At 45.3% G+C, this 16,334-nt stretch overlaps 1 pseudogene; it reads left to right on the top strand.

Annotated features, from left to right (window-relative positions):
- The first annotated feature begins 2,339 nt into the window (after positions 1 to 2,339).
- LOC126163247 (5S ribosomal RNA) lies at positions 2,340 to 2,457 on the top strand (annotated as a pseudogene).
- The last annotated feature ends 13,877 nt before the right edge of the window (positions 2,458 to 16,334 follow it).

Here is a 16,334-nt window from a genome sequence, read left to right as displayed (position 1 = left end):
AGTATTTCCGTGCCTGTAATATTCATCATAAATATGTAAGCACATGCAGTGGTTACGTCGGTGTAATTACCAAGTCTAAAGTGTCTGTATCATTGTGCTGTAAAATAATGTGTGAGCTGCTAGAAGAGTGCAGTTATTGTGCAACTTACACTAGGCTGTGGACCCTCAAATTAAGCGCCCCCCCCCCCCCCCAATAACATTTCCACATAAATTGTTCTATAACGGTACAAAAGCATGTGCTCTGTTAAAGCAACGTGCTGCAGTCGTAGCTGAGACTTCACATTAGGCCTAAATGAGGCTATGCTACTGGTAGTACAGAAAAGAACTGACCAAGCACCATGTCAAGGGGGAAGAAGATAAAGTATCAAGAAAAATGTTATTAACTTTTTTTCTCAGTAGATCAAAATACGACATTTTAAAGAAATCAATTCTATCCACTGGAATTTAACATTTATTCCTTTGTATCTGGATATTTCTGTACAACAAGCTAGCCTGTTTCGACATACAATGCCATTTTCAAATGCACCTGCGGGTGTTATGAATACCAAATCGTATTTACATCTCACTTATGATTAAGAATGTATTTTATAGTTTAAATTTCTACTTATGTCTAGGTGAAGTTAACGATCACATGGCATACAGGGGCCAACTGTGAGCTTTCTGTTATGAAATATTGCTTTTATAATCACGTAACTGCTGTAATATGAAATTTTTCGTGATTTTTTTTTTTTACCTTTGGGAGTCGCTACTTTTTTTGGTCCATACTACTAACTCTTGAAGTTTGTTTGTGGAATTATGGTTCACCCTATTTTTTCTGTGGCACATAGATTTTCTATCACTCTGTGTATACCACAACTCAAACCGTTTCCACCAATTCTTCTAGGTATGGAATATATCTGTTTATAAAGTATGTGTCTTAACTAAGTAGAGTTTTTATTTGAGTAGGGCGTTAGAGAAATTTTTCGTATATCTCCAATTCTTCCAAAATATTCATAGTACATCCTGCAGATATTTTGTGCAAAAGCCCGGCTGGAGTGCCGAGCGGTTCTAGGCACTTTAGTCTGGAACCGCGCGACCGCTACGGTCGCAGGTTCGAATCCTGCCTCGGGCATGGATGTGTGTGATGTCCTTACGTTGGTTAGGTTTAAGTAGTTCTAAGTTCTAGGGGACTGATGACCTCAGATGTTAAGTCCCATAGTGTTCAGAGCCATTTGAACCATTTTTTTAGTGCAAAATTTGTTCAGTGTTTTAAAAAGTTTTCTGGTCCGTGGAAGCCGCAACCACAATCACCGTGCAGACAGTCTGTTACGCTCCAGAAGTCATCAGAATGTCTGTGTGGATACTTGTCTTGTTGCAAACAAGCCCATTTCTTGACTAAAGATACTTGACTTGATTGTGCTATCCTTCACGACGGAGAGATTGTCTGTCCTCTCGGGCGCAAGTCGCGGGAGGCTGTTGATGTAGTGCATGGCGTTGATCCCTCCTGAATCCATCGATTTTATATTCACAATGCAGCGTTGTCGTGGAAGGATGAACTATATCTCGCTTAGCCACGATCCTGCCGCTGTCGAAATCCGATATGCGCTGGTAAACGTTTGCTTTTCTGTACAAACACAGCACTATCTTCTCACAAGCAACAAACATTCAAATGCGATTTCTGAATAAGAAACCAAATACATAATTTTTGCTTATGTACAAAAATTCAGTTGGCGTTCCTCAAACTGGCTTTGAACGAGTGCACTGAAATGTAAAATGGCTCTGAGCACTATGCGACTTAACTTCTGAGGTCATCAGTCGCCTAGAACTTAGAACTAATTAAACCTAACTAACCTAAGGTCATCACACACATCCATGCCCGAGGCAGGATTCGAACCTGCGACCGTAGCGGTCACGCTGTTCCAGACTGAAGCGCCTAGAACCGCACGACCTCACCGGCCGGCACTGAAATGTAAATAATTTGCATATCAAGCAGGTAGTACACGTTACGACAGTCTGACGTTTGTTGCACGCCACTTTCATGGCCTTGCAATTTTAATGACTAGGAGTGTATTTATTAGTATTTTGATTACCCATAGTTAGGGCTGGTAAAAGCGATAACCAAATTCTGAAAAGAGTACAGGTTTATAGTTGTATTTCCCATATCGAGCTCTATATCAAGTGCTTTCTAATCCGTCTCCTACCCACCACTATTCGGACAATTACAGCGTGATTCAGAAGCCATGTCCCATGAGACAAATGGGTGAACCAAAGCTCCACGAAGAAACTTGCACTGGTGGCAGTACGCTGGTGATAGAATGGACCAAATGAAGAAAATAAATGTATGCCGTAAGAGCTATGAGGGCAACGGCCTTGCCGCAGTGGATACACCGGTTCCCGTGAGATCACTGAAGTTAAGCGCTGTCGGGCGTGGCTGGCACCTGGATGGGTGACCATCCAGGCCGCCATGCGCTGTTGCCATTTTTCGGGGTGCACTCAGCCTTTGATGCCAATTGAGGAGCTATGTGACAAAATAGTAGTGGTTCCGGTCCAAGAAAACCATCATAACGACCGGGAGAGCAGTGTGCTGACCACAAGCCCCTTCTATCAGCATCCTCAACTGAGGATGACACGGCGGTCGGATGGCCCCGATGGACCACTTGTGGCCTGAAGACTGAGTGCTTTAAGGGCTATGAGCACATCTTCATCTTTGATACTGTGAAACAAATGTCTTCTACTGCAAGCTCTTTGCTTTCCTTGTTTCGGCAGGTGGTAGTATGAAACAAAACAAGAAAAAAAGTTGAGAATACATGGGCTGTAACGTGCATATTTACGAGCTACAGCTACTTGTTCATCTTCGCTACTGTCAAACACGCCTAATCTGCTGAACAAGCGATCATAGCTTTTAGGGTATGCATTTTGGATCCCATATTTAATGGTCATTATTTTCTTACTGCCAACTCCCAAAATATGGTTAGCAAAGAGCTCGCAGTATAATAGAATTGTTTCGATGTCTCGAAGAAGTGCTCATAGCTCTCAAGCTATGAAATTTAGGGACCATGTTCCCTAAACATCTCATGTTTACTAGACTTCTTTTCTTTTTCTTTTTTTTTCTGGTCCATACTACTAACTCTTGAAGTTTGTTTGTGGAATTATGGTTCACCCTATTTTTTCTGTGGCACATAGATTTTCTATCACTCTGTGTATACCACAACTCAAAGCGTTTCCACCAATTCTTCTAGGTATGGAATATTTCTGTTTATAAAGTATCTGTCTTAACTAACTCATGTTCAGAACAAACAGAAGACCTTGAGCGGCTAGAGATAGGACGTTCATATTCACAGGACATGTACATTAGTTTGTTCTGCAGAAATGATTAGCCTTTCAGTCACTTCGGCTTAGCATGTGTCCTGTTGCCTAGTAAGCACAGAGTCCGTCTTGGGCCCTGACAGTTGGTTCTGGGCGTCATGACATCGATGCGTATAAGGCGCGAATGGCATCCCGTGTTATTAGCCATCCACGCTGCATTCCCCTGGTTCCAAAGTTCATCTGTAGTGGTTGGCATTGGGTGTAGCTGCACCCATCGTTTCACCATATTCCACGCACTTTCGATTAGGGATAAGTCTGGTGGTCTGGCGGGCCAGGGCAAAAGGCTCACATCCTGTGACACCAAGAAAGCACGTGTTCGTCAGCAACATGTGGTCGTGCGTTGTCTCGCTGAAAAATGGCGTGTGAGGTATTGTGCCCAAAGGGCATGGCTACGGATTGCTGGATGCCATTCTCGTAAGTCACTCTGGTCACAGTGCCCTGGACACGCACCAGTAGTAATTTGTGGTTGTGTCCAATAGTACCCCAGACCTTCAGACTTCGAGTTGGTACTGTATGTCTCGTGCGAATGCAGTCACTGTGATGCCGCTCGCCCTGTCTGCGGTGAACCAAAATGCGGCTTACATTTTCAAACAAACAGAACCTGGATTCGTCCTGAAACGCTGTCTGATGCCATTCCTGTCCCCAGTGGCGTCATTCCATACATCACAGGCGGCTAATATGTTTCTGTACTTTCGTTAAAGGTAGACGGAGAAATGGAAGACTCGCACATAACTCGTGCCGTAATAAAAGGTAACCCCTGATAGTGTACGGTATGTACCACTGTTGGGCCATAGCCGAGGAGGACGCATATGTGTTGTGCAGTGCCATTGTCGACCTTCTCGGGCGGTAGTCTGGGTGGTGCGACCTGACCCACCTCGTTGTTTTCTACGGCCTTCCGTGAACCATTCTGCACACGCCCGTTGCATTGCAGAAACACTGCGTCCTGCATGAACAGCAGTTTCTCGGATGGATGCATCACAGTCCAGTATGCCAAAAATACGCCCTCTTCCAAACTAACTGATCTGACGATACGACTCGCGCATACGTCTGCGAGGCGTCTCGCAAGCCTGCTCAAGTCACACTGATCCATTACCTTCGGTTTATAGCGACAACGAGAGCCGCAGACACATTTTACCAGTAGGTGGTGTTGCGCAGCGACATCAATGTTGACCTTGAACCCTTGAGCCTGCGTGGTTCAAATGCTAATCATTTGTGCACAACATACACTGGCCATTAAAATTGCTACACCATGAAGATGACGTGCTACAGACGCGAAATTTAAAAAAATGGCTCTGAGCACTATGGGACTTAACACCTATGGTCATCAGCCCCCTAGAACTTAGAACTACTTAAACTTAACTAACCCAAGTACATCACACACATCCATGCCCGAGGCAGGATTCCAACCTGCGACCGTAGCAGTCCCGCGGTTCCGGACTGAGCGCCTAGAACCGCTAGACCACCGCGGCCGGCACGCGAAATTTAACCGGCAGGAAGAAGATGCTGTGATATGAAAATAATGAGGTTTTCAGACCATTCACACAAGGTTGGCGCCGGTGGCGACACCTACAACGTGCTGACATGAGGAAAGTTTACAACCGGTTTCTCATACACAAACAGCAGTTGACCCGCGTTGCCTGCTGAAACGTTTTTGTCTCGTGTAAGGAGGACAAATGCGAACCATCACGTTTCCGACTTTGATAAAGGTCGGATTGTAGTCTATCGCGATTACGGTTTATCGTATCTTGACATTGCTGCTTGCGTTGGTCGAGATCCAATGACTGTTACCAGAATATGGAATCTGTGGGTTCAGGAGGGTAATACGGAACACCGTGCTGCATCCCATCGCCCTCGTATCACTAGCAGTCGAGATGACAAGCATCTTATCCGCATGGCTGTAACGGATCGTGCAGCCACGTCTCGATCCCTGAGTCAACAGATGGGGACGTTTGCAAGACAAGAACCATCTCCACGAACAGTTCGACGACGTTTGCAGCAGCTCGGAGACCATGGCTGCGGTTACCCTTGACGCTGCATCACAGACAGGAGCGCCTGCAATCCAGGTTCTGTTTACAGCATCATGATGGTCGCATCCGTGTTTGGCGACATCGCGGTGAACGCACATTGGAAGCGTGTATTCCTCATCGCCATACTGGCGTATCACCCGGCGTGATGGTATGGGGTGCCATTGGTTACACGTCTCGGTCACCTCTGATTCGCATTGGCGGCACTTTGAACAGTGGGCGTTACGTTTAAGATGTGTTACGACCAGTGGCTGTACCCCTCATTCGATCCATGCGAAACCCTACATTTCAGCGTGATAATGCACGACCGCATGTTGCAGGTCTTGTACGGGCCTTTTGTGGATACAGAAAATGTTCGACTGCTGCCCTGGCCAGCATATTCTCCAGATCTCTCACCAATTGAAAACGTCTGGTCAATGGTGGCCGAGCAACTGGCTCGTCACAATACGGCAGTCGCTACTCTTGATGAACTGTGGTATCGTGTTGTAGCTGCATGGGCAGCTCCACCTGTACAAGCTATCCAAGCTCGGTTTCACTCAATGCCCAGGCGTACAAGGCCGTTATTACGGCCGGAGGTGGTTGTTCTGGGTACTGATTTCTCAGGATCTATTCAGCCAAATTGCGTGAAAATGTAATCACATGTCAGTTCTAGTATAATGTATTTGCCCAATGAATACCCGTTTATCATCTGCATTTCTTCTTGGTGTAGTAATTTTAATGGGCAGTAGTATACTAATGTTCATAATCTGTGAATATAAACATCCTATCGCTAGTCGTTAAATATTTTTCTCTTTTTTTCTGAACATTAGTGTATTTCCTCATTTATCAATGTATGTTTACGAGCCTCTTTAGAGAAGAGCATCATCGCAATTCGAAACCAAATGAAAATCATTCTCCGAAGTGGAAGTAGGACGGTTGTGATCGGAAGTTTTCTTAAGTGCAACGGCCTGTAGAAATGTGCAGTTTATTCCTTTATAAAGTAGGACATGTATATGTGAACGATAAATTCCACTGCTTGTTGTAAATTCTGTTGCCATTAATAAACATTACTTTCAGGTACCGCATCTGGTGAATCCGTATGGCGCCCATTAACACTGGCGTTTTGTTTCAGGCTTGTAATGATGAAGAGCCAGCTTTCATCGCCTGTCACACACTATTCATAACAAAATCGGCTCCTTTCACTTCGATATTTCCTTATTCGCGAGAGGTCTCAAAACGACACACACTCAGGTACAGAGGGAAAAATTCTTTGTGGAATCAATCCCCTGTGGCTAACCCAGTTGTTGCAATATAATTTCTTTCAAGAATGCTAATGCAGCATGGTATGCGGTACAGCTTGCGTGACGCAGAAGAGAGGTAGCGACGGAAATGAAACTTTTCATGGGCAAGTCATCCTTTAAGAACACTTGCCACAAAAGGCAGAGTTCCGAGTTCGAATCTGTGTTCGCCTCGTAGCTTCAATGTTCCAGGAAGTCTGAAAAGAGCACAAGCGCCGTGGACGGTTTGTTGTCGACAGTGGCTGTGTTTCAAACGTGGCAGATATCTGTTATTCAGTTATCTATCAGGTTCTGTGCAGGTAAAAACTTCTAGAGATTAAATCACGAGAGAAGTCCATTCAGAAATGAGGAGTTGCGTAGGATAAAGTAAGTGACAAAATGGTTCAAATGGCTCTGAGCACTATGGGACTTAACTGCTACGGTCATCAGTCCCCTAGAACTTAGAACTACTTAAACCTAACTAACCTAAGGACAGCACACAACACCCAGCCATCACGAGGCACAGAAAATCCCTGACCCCGCCGGGAATCGAACCCGGGAACCCGGGCGTGGGAAGCGTGAACGCTACCGCACGACCACGAGATGCAGGCAAAGTAAGTGACACCTTAGACGAATAATATTACCATATTTGTTGATGTATGCAACCGATAGCAGCCTACAAATACACTAATGGACATTAAAATTGCTACACCTCGAATATGTGGTGCTACAGAGGCGAAATTTAACAGACAGGAAGAAGATGCTGTGATATGCAAATGATTAGCTTTTCAGACCATTCACACAAGGTTGCCGCCGGTGGCGACTGCTACAACGTGCTGACATGAGGAAAGTTTTCAACCGATTTCTCATACACAAACAGCAGTTGACCGGCGTTGCCTGGTCAAACGTTGTTGTGAAGCCACGTGTAAGGAGGAGAAATGCGTACTATTACGTTTCCGACTGTGAGAAAGGTCGTAGGGTAGCCTATCGCGATTGCGGTTTATCGTATCACGACATTGCTGCTTGTGCTGGTCGAGACCGAATGCCTGTTAGCAGAATATGGAATTGGTGGGGTCAGGAGGGTAATACGGAACGCCGTTCTGGATCCCAACGGCCTCGTATCACTAGCAGTCGAGATGACAGGCATCTTATCCGCATGTCTGTAACGGAACGTGCAGTCACGTCTCGATCATTGAGTCAACAGATTAGGACGTTTGCAAAACAACAACTATCTGCACGAACAGTTCGACGACGTTTGCAGAAGCATGGACTATCAGCTCAGAGACCATGGCTGCGGTTACCCTTGACGCTGCATCACAGACAGGAGCGCCTGCGATGGCGTACTCAACGACGAACCTGGGTGCACGAATGGCAAAACGTCATTTTTTCGGATCAATCCAGGTTCTGTTTACAGCTTCGTGATGGTCGCATGCGTGTTTCGCGACATTGCGGTGGACGCACATTGGAAGCGTGTATTCGTCATCGCCATACTGGCGTTTCACCCGGCGGGATGGTATGGGGTGCCATTGGTTACACGTCTCGGTCAACTCTTGTTCGCATTGACGGTACTTTGAACAGTGGACGTTACATTTCAGATGTGTTACGACCAGTGGCTCTATCCTTCATTCGATGAGTGCGAAACCCTACATTTCAGCAGGATAGTTCCTGTACGGGCCTTTCTGGATACAGAAAATGTTCGACTGCTGCCCTGGCCAGCACATTCTCCAGATCTCTCACCAATTGAAAACGTCTGGTCAATGGTGGCCGAACAACTCGCTCGTCACAATTCGCCAGTCACTATTCTTAATGAACTGTGGTATGGTGTTGAAGTTTCATGGGTAGCTGTACCTGTACACGCCATCCAAGCTCTGTTTGACTCAATGCCCAGGCGTAGCAAGGCCGTTATTACGGCCAGAGGTGGTTATTCTGGGTACTGATTTCTCAGGATCTATGCACCCAAATTGCGTGAAAATGTAATCACATGTCAGTTCTAGTATATTACATTTGTCTAATGAATACCCGTTTATCATATGCATTTCTTCTTGGTGTGGCAATTTTAATGGCCAGTAATGTCCAAGGCTACCAGAGTTATTGAAGAGTTAGAGCAGTGCGTTTAAATAGTGCTGAAGTGACGAGGTTTCGAAGGGGAAACTGTTTCTTTGCACCGTTACTGGCCACCGTGCGTTATAGTTTTATAATTATTGCCGAGACGCTCATCAATGCTCCACCCGTCGAATACTGTATTAGCCGCAGCGCGTCGCCTCGGATGTCCATTCAGAGCACGCCCAGGCTCATTCTAAAACCGGTCCCCCTTCCGGTGGAGCGCGGCGACCGGAACGCGTGGGCGGCAGAACTCGCTTCCACGCAGATTCGGGCAGCGCGCGAACACTCCGGCGGCTGGGGCGAGCGCGCGGGCAGTCAGCCGGTCAGTGGGTCTGGTGCAGTGATTGGCGCAGCGCCAAGGGCGCGCCAAGTGCGCCGCCAATCAGCGGCGGCTGCTGCGCGCGCTCCAACGAGGCCGGCCTTCGCCGGGCATTAGCTCAATTCTGCCGGCTGAGGAGTCCTGTGAGGCGTCTCCAGCTGCGCCTGCCGCTCGCCGCGGAATTAGAGGCAGGAATTTCAAGCACAGGACACTTTAGCCCACGTGCGAGCGCTGCCCGTGGTGGAATCCCACGTTGCGGTTGCTGGGGTTGCCCCTGAAAGTTTTGCGTTTGTTACGAGCGACCACCGCAGTTAGAATCGTTGCAACACTGCCTTTATAAGCTGTCTATTGACAGTCACGTAACGCCGGTCACACAAAATTCCATCTTTGAAGTAGCTATTAGTTTCTGGAACGGTCCTCTTCAACAATAAACTCTTCCCTCCCCCTCCCCCTCTCTCCCTCTACACCAACCTACCTAATACCCCTCTGCCACAAAAATCACAAGTTTCGATGTTTCGGTTTTTTAAAACTTACGATAAAACTTACCATGAGAAATCATCTTTTTATCTTGGGTATACTGTAAACACACACACACACACACTATACTTCGACCCGCGCCCCTGCCCATCACATTACGTCGGTCACTCATTGTTACCTCCACTGGTGCCGGCGCAGTGGCAAATTATAACTAACGTAATTTCCGATTTAGTTCACGTGTACTATTATAAATTTAGTGTGCCGGCTAGTTCCAGTTAGCTCAATTAAAAAAAAAAAATAAAAAAAAGGTGTGTGGGGCGCGTTCTGGTTGAAATTATGCCCTAGTTATACTGTTCAAAAAGAAAAGTGTTACATTATGAAACAAGAGTCCGACTTTTATGTATTTATTTATTGCTTATTTAGCCTGAGCAGATTAGGGCTGTTGGCTGTTGGGCTGTTTTTGGGGAAGGAGACCAGACAGCGAGGTCATCGGTCTCATCGGATTAGGGACGGATGGGGAAGCAAGTCGTCCGTGCCCTTTCAAAGGAACCATTACGGCATTTGCCTGGAGCGATTTAGGGAAATCACAGAAAACCTAAATCAGGATGGCCGGACGCGGGATTGAACCGTCGTCCTCCCGAATGCCAGTCCAGTGTCTAACCACTGCGCTACCTCGCTCAGTCCAGATTAGGGCCTTAACGCCCTCTTTTACATCTGACCAGGATTAACGTATACCAAAGATATTACAGATCATTCACAGGTATAATAGTAATAATAATAATAATAATAATAATAATTGATAATAATAATAATTGATAATAAAAGCAATGTCATTTGAAGCAATTGACACTAATGATACTAATAGTAAAGGGCATTAAGATGATATGGATTAGTTTAGCACATTTCAATACAGGTTTACTATTATATAAGTGGAAGGGATAAAGAGAGAGGAGGAGACTGAAATAACAGTGATAGAGGCTCTTATAAAAGAAGGGATTGTCAATAAAGAACTCTACCAACTCGGGGGAGGGAAAAGTCGCGGGGGAGGGACGACTGAGGAGAGAGCTGCAGACTAATATGTGGAAGAGATGACTATTGTGATAGAAGGATCCGCAGCTCGTGGTCGTGCGGTGGCGTTCTCGCTTCCCGCGCCCGAGTTCCCGGCTTCGATTCCCGGCGGGGTCAGAGATTTTCACTGCCTCCTGATGACTGGGTGTTGTGTGATGTCCTTAGGTTAGTTAGGTTTAAGTAGTTCTAAGTTCTAGGGGACTGATGACCATAGATGTTAAGTCCCTTAGTGCTCAGAGCCATTTTTTGTGATAGAAGGTTTACCACTAAATGTCATTTGAAGTTCAGAAGAAATTTAATTTCTCTGATTTTTTGAGGAAGATTGTTCCAGAGTCGGTTTCCTGATATAGAAAATGATTTAGACAGTAGGGTAGTGTTATGCAATGGTATAGAGAGCATTTTACTTTGTTGAAAACGAGTATTTCAGTTATGATCTTCAGGTAGTAGCGTAACATTTAAAATAAATAAGAGGGAGATCAATGATTGGAAGGACGATGAAGCAAAAATAGAAGAAGATAATCTCTATGCTTATCGGCATGCAACAACATAATTGTTCGTTTGCAGGAGTGATATGGTCCAAATTGCGTACGTCTCAGATGTTTCGCACACAAGCATTCATCGCCAGTTCTGACCTACACGAGCTTTCGTACGAAAGTCCTTGAAGAATAACATCACCACAATCGCGTGTGGGAAGTATTTGTGACTCTACGATCTTCTCTTTAAGCCCGAATGAAATATTCCTTTATTTATCGATTTTTGCTGCGATGTTCATCACATATGGGCAGTGGATTGTTAAATTTTCATTCCACTCGGAAATGACGTTCGTAATCAACATTAGTATTCGGCGTCCATTGTGGCCAGGAAGCAAAAAGTTTCCAAATGCCATCTTGACGAATCTCTTGGCGTGCCAGTTCAGGAATATTGCTCGCTGGAGGCTTGTGTGAAATTGTACGTCTTCCCATAGCATATCAGACAAGTTCCATCAAGTGACTGGGCAGACCAGTCAAAGATCTATGTATTTCTCAATGCTTCTGAGGTGTGAAATTGAGAGTTCAGAGTAGGACCTCGCCATTTGCTACCCTAATAATAATAAAGTGTATCACAGCAGGGTTTACCATTCTTGCTGTAGGAGTTGCTCACTTCCAGGTTGGAAAACCCCAACTCATTTGTTTGGTGGCTGAGGAACCTGTGTGGCGTCGTCAGCCGCAATAAAACAAGATAAAATATTACTGGTCTTATTCCTCAGAACACATCTTCTCGCCTGTTTTCGGTGGAGGCTGGTGGCTTCCTAAGCTGGAGCGGACTCTGCTGACTTTAGAGGCAGATTCAGGGCTGCCGAAGATCGCTGCATCAGCCCCAAGTGCAGGCCGACGACTCGGAGTGTGGCAGGCTGCTCCCCTGTTGGTTTTGGTCACTTCGCCTCATCTGATCTACGAAGGTTGAGACTGCGACCACGGCGCACGTATGTCAGGCCCACCCGCCTTCCTGAAAGCACTGTCACTCTCAGATTAGTACCCATATTCTGCCATCAGATGGACCGTCATGTCAGATTTCATAATGTCGCACTGAATGCTGATCCTGGCCTGCCGGTTCGGTATGCCGCTTGACCCAAACTGAGCTGATGTTTCAGAGTAGTTGGTGTCCTGAATTAGAACAGTGTTAGTACACTCGTGGACTGACCATCAGTGGCAGATTCGGTACTGAATGCTAGTTTGTAGTCATCCATAGATACAGGTCAGTGATCATCACATCAGGCAGCAAGAGTACGACCAATACTGGAACAATGTCACACAAGATGTTGCAATACAATAATCAGAGAATCGGGTGCAAACGACATGAACGCCATCGATGCTGTTGATCGACTGCCTCTAGGCTAGCAGGTCGGTCGGTTGGTCGGTTTGGGGAAGGAGACCAGACAGCGTGCTCATCGGTCTCATCGGATTAGGGAAGGAAGTCGGCCGTGCCTTTTCAGAGGAACCATCCCGGCATTTGCCTGGAGTGATTTAGGGAAATCACGGAAAACCTAAATCAGGATGGCCGGACGCGGGATTGAACCGTCGTCCTCCCGAATGCGAGTCCAGTGTCTAACCACTGCGCCACCCCGCTCGGTGGGCTAGCAGGGTATAGTATTTATGGCATGGACGAGCAGCTTTGCTGTGTGACATCATTTGTAATGACAAAATCAGTCTCACTCATTACGAGTCGTCAACGAACTTCTGTTTTGCTGTAATGGCTTAATCAATCTGTCTCAGTGTCATAACTGCTTCGTCAAACCTCTGAAAGGTTTTGTTGTGTCCTACCTAGGGCTTCTTACATGTTACGAAAGTAACAGACGCAGGTTGGTTTGCACTTGTCTTACACTTTTCCTAACCTTGCCGAAATGTTTACGCCTAGAGCTGGCTGGTGTTAATACATCTGTGTGCTTGAGCATTGCTGGGCTCTAGGGAAATAGAAAAGTTTTCTCTGTCTTGTTCCGTTATTACTGTATCTTGTTGTATAACATTGCAATATACTGGCAAGTATCCAGTCTCCCTTCAACAATTAACGAATCAGTCATGCTCTCATATCCAATATCTCCTTACATCACGACTCCAGAAGTTTGAGAGATACGGGTCTCGAGAATACCTGCTTTCTGTGAGCTTCCATTAAGTCGTCTACAGAAAAGACGATATCGATCTCATCCTCACATACTGAAGTGCTCAGTTTCCCAGTTAAACCTGGCTCTGCACCATGCAAGTTCGTGATAGTATTCAGTAGAGGGTCAGTACTCATAAGGGAGCTAACTTCACGCAAATCTTATCAGTGACCTTGAATTTGGCTCCAGTATGACCGCTGACCTCTACTATACTCTGCCTGTAAATCCTGCCTCTTTCAGTTGTTGTCATCTGTCTCTTCGTCATAGTCCTTCTCCAAGAACCCATTCCTACTCTCACACCCCACTATTATCCTGCGTCCAATTCGTCATCATTTTGTCAGCAGAGAGCTACTGCGTGATTTGCTGGTATGATGCCCCAATGTCATCACGCCAATGATCGACCATTCTCAAAGTCCAACATATGATTGTAATCTGTACATGTCCATTCTCAGGCCGTCTCGCCTGAAAACTTACAGTACTGTTAGAGACATCCAAATGTCGTCACATACTCGCACCATGTTTCATCTATAGTAATGGCCTTTTTTCTGTACTGTAGTTGAGATAGAAAACATTTTGCATCAACTACATTGTTTTGACCATCAGGAGGAAAGGAAACAAGAACGTAATTACGGAAAGCTAACTACAACACAGGTCATGATTAACACCCACTTCTACTATCTACGACAATTTAACAAACCCAACCTTAATTCCCTGATATATTGCCCGATATGTCTGCCCTTGCAAAAAATGGTTCAAATGCTCTGAGCACTATGGGACTCAACATCTTAGGTCATAAGTCCCCTAGAACTTAGAACTACTTAAACCTAACTAACCTAAGGACATCACACACACCCATGCCCGAGGCAGGATTCGAACCTGCGACCGTAGCAGTCCCGCGGTTCCGGACTGCAGCGCCAGAACCGCTAGACCACCGCGGCCGGCGTGCCCTTGCAACAAAACGAAATAAATAAAGAACTTAATATGTTACCACAAACAGATGTTGATGGTATGGAAGTTACCAAATTTTGTAACTTAAAAGACAAGAAGCAGCACAGTCTAGGAATGGAGAGGAACCACTTAAGACCGACAGTAAAAGCACTAAATGCATTGCCAAGACTTAAGGTGGTAAAATTTCACAGTAACTGAAAACCAACCAAATAATTCCATAACACTATGGCTGCGCCATAATACTTGTCACAAATGAGATAAGATCTTCGAATTTAAGTGTATACAAAATTCACCGTAACGATTGTGACAGATACTATAAGGGACAGATAGCACGCGAATTTGGAGCTACATAAAAAGCACACTTACCCGAACAACATTATACTTTCGGCGAACATATGGTTGCAAATATCACTCAGTTATAGATATGGCACATAAAATGAAAATTCTGCATACCGCATCTAAAGGAAGACTGATAACATCCCAGAAGGAATGGAGATAGTCAGTAACAAGAGGAAACAGCCTAATTGTACTTTTCACGATCAAGGAAAATGCTATCAAAACTTTTATTTCCACATCCCTGAGAAGTTCATTTCTTGCCGACCAGTGCGTGTTCTGCAGGCAGCGGAAGGAGCATGTTAGCTGTTTCCTCGTGACCTGTTTGTGTGATCTGGCAGAGGCGGCGGGCGGCTTCCTTGTGACAAGTCCGTGTGCTGTCGCAGTAAGGTGTTGACTGGGCAAGAGTCCGATTGAAATTTCCACCTCTGTAGGCCACCAAGCCAGCTTATCGTCATTTCTTAAATATTAGATTATGGTTTCTGCGATTCATTTTGCATGTTTTATATTTTAAGCATTGTTCTTACCTGTATTCATTCGTGCTTTTACCTAGTAACCCCTTCTTTCCAAAAACTGTGTTACAATTAATATGTTACACAACAATTTTCTGTGGTGTAATTTTTATTTGCCACATATTTCTCCAGCTAAAAATATGTCTTTCGAATTTTAGATTCTGTATAGGTTGTCTTACTACATAATGTGTTCTAATGCCATTGTATTTCTGCCTTACTATCTTATATTCACATTGTTATCCTTACTTACGAAAGCCAAGCTTGCTTATGCGTCCTCAAGTGACAGTTTATTTCACTTTTATGAGCAGGGTGCTAAAGTGCGGAAAGAAGTTCGTATTTTCTGAACATAGCTGTGGCAATTATTCTATAAGAAGCTGAATAGGTATGTCTCCTCTGATATGTATGCGCTTTTTTATGTCATATTTTGCTGTGACAATATGCGTTCTGTTTCCTATGCTCCGTTTAAGTTGTGATGATGACTGCTTATCAATTGCAACCAGCCATCCGGGTTACTAATTTTTTGTGATCAAGACAATTCCAATTTGAAAAATTGTCTATATTAGATTACATGCTCCACATACAATGTCAGATTTCATAAAACTTTACCATCCAATATTTCTAAAAATACCCTTGATTTCCTATTTCTAGCTGAGATCCTCTCGGCCCAACTGCCAGATCGCCTGGTGCAAGATGGTTATATGAGGGCTATTCGGAAAGTGAGAAACGATCGGTCGCGAAATGGAAACCACTGTGAAAATCCAACGAGGCTTTTCACAGACGTTTTGGGCAGTGTCTCTAGTAAGCCTGACGATCGCATCAAGGCGCCCACTGAGAGGTTTCGCCTTAATGAATGCAGCCCACATAACACAACCGCCACGCACTTCCTTCTTCATGGCAATTCTCAACGGCACTCTGCAGGGGCAGTGAAGACGCTTCTGCAACCTTTTCGATGGGAAGTGTTCGATCGCTCACAACACAGACCTAATTGGGTCGCCTTGAGTATCAGATCTGTTCACATGAAACGCTGGATACGAAGACAACACTTGGGCGCAGGCTACGCGCTATAGAGCAGTGTAGAGAATTATTGGAAAGCGCAGGCAGCTGCCTTCTATGAAAATGGAGTTGGAAATTTGGTATAACGCTCCGATAAATGTCAGAGCAGAGTGCCAGCCGAAGTGGCCGAGCGGTTCTAGGCGCTACAGTCTGGAACCGCGCGACCGCTGCGGTCGCAGGCTCGAATCCTGCCTCGGGCATGGATGTGTGTGATGTCCTTAGGTTAGTTAGTTATAAGTAGTTCTAAGTTCTAGGGGACTG

The sequence above is a fragment of the Schistocerca cancellata genome, chromosome 2 (genome assembly GCF_023864275.1).
Source record: "Schistocerca cancellata isolate TAMUIC-IGC-003103 chromosome 2, iqSchCanc2.1, whole genome shotgun sequence".
Lineage (NCBI taxonomy): Eukaryota > Metazoa > Arthropoda > Insecta > Orthoptera > Acrididae > Schistocerca > Schistocerca cancellata.
Note: the sequence above shows the minus strand (reverse complement) of the source record. Positions and strands in the feature narration are given on the sequence as shown.